Below are 1,328 nucleotides of genomic sequence, written 5' to 3'. Positions count from 1 at the left end.
ACACAATACTGAACGAAGGTGGCACTGTGAACCGTGTATGTCATGTAATCCAAGATGCTGAACTATAGGTGTTTCGTTTTTGGGACTTTCAGGACATGACGTGAGACGAGTAGCGAGACGTAACTTTCAGAAATATTTACTTTTTGTTTGGGTGTGTGATTATGATTTCAATGTCAACTCGCTAAGGAAAATAACCATCGCCGTAAGCTGATAGTACTCTTTTCCCCGCCGATGGGAGCCAAACAGAAGTACATTTTGCTTAGAAAGAAAGGCGAAAAGATATACTAAAACATCCTTCTGCACTGTTATGATTCTACAATAAAGCGCGAGCAGCTATTTTGCCAATGAATGCATTTGTCACCAAATAATACGATTTGTTTTGTAAACAAATTTGTTTTTTCACGAGCAATGGCCGAACAGCAATTTTGACATTGCGGTCCACCTATAGTACAACGCCTTGATGTAATCTAATCTTCCGAAACATTAAGCCATAGCTACACTGTTTTCGACAGGGTGTTTTGCAGCTTATATGGTAGAGAGCTTTTACACTGAAAATAATTTGCTTATAAATTTTATGTGCGGTGTAGTATAACAAATTAATTCTAAACAATAAAATTCAAATTTATCGAGCGTGAAAACATTTACCACGCATGCCATAAAATTGTCCCAAAACCGTTATTGATACATTCAAGGACTTAGACATTCTCACAGTTCCGTATCGCATTTTCCCATACTCCAGAACCTCAGCGTCATTGAAATAAATACTTTATTGCTTACCATGAACATATGAAATTCCACAAACATTTTTCTCATAGAACACTACCTCATTTCATTGGCACATAAAATTACAACCAAACGTAATTCGACTTCTCACTCTTAGATCCCACACAAAACGCTTATAACCGATCAATGTTTCGTGCATACGCATGGATATGCCGAACAGTCGTATGCGCATCATGTTACACGTGTTGCGCCGAGCTTTCTTTTTAAGCCGTCTTCCGTAATTGAAGATTTTTGAAATTGTGTAGACATAATATGACGTTTAACTAGAATCAATAAAGAATAATCAGTTGAATACACACAATCGACCCAACGCGTCAGTTCATTCAATATTACATCAAGTTGGTTAACACCTCACATCGCACAGCGGTAAACAGATGAATGTGATTCTTTTTGTGTGTAGCACATAACATCGTCCGTGTTGTGGCAACCATCTATTTAAATAAAAATGTAAAGTCAAATGTGTTGCTAAACGCGAAACCCGAAGAAGGAATCATCTGATTTGAGCTATCTTTATTTTGATGTATAAGTCTCTGCCCGTAGATCAA

This window comes from Toxorhynchites rutilus, chromosome 1 (genome assembly GCF_029784135.1).
Source record: "Toxorhynchites rutilus septentrionalis strain SRP chromosome 1, ASM2978413v1, whole genome shotgun sequence".
Classification (NCBI taxonomy): Eukaryota; Metazoa; Arthropoda; class Insecta; order Diptera; family Culicidae; genus Toxorhynchites; species Toxorhynchites rutilus.
The sequence above is the reverse complement of the archived record's forward strand: the minus strand, read 5'-3'. Positions refer to the sequence as shown.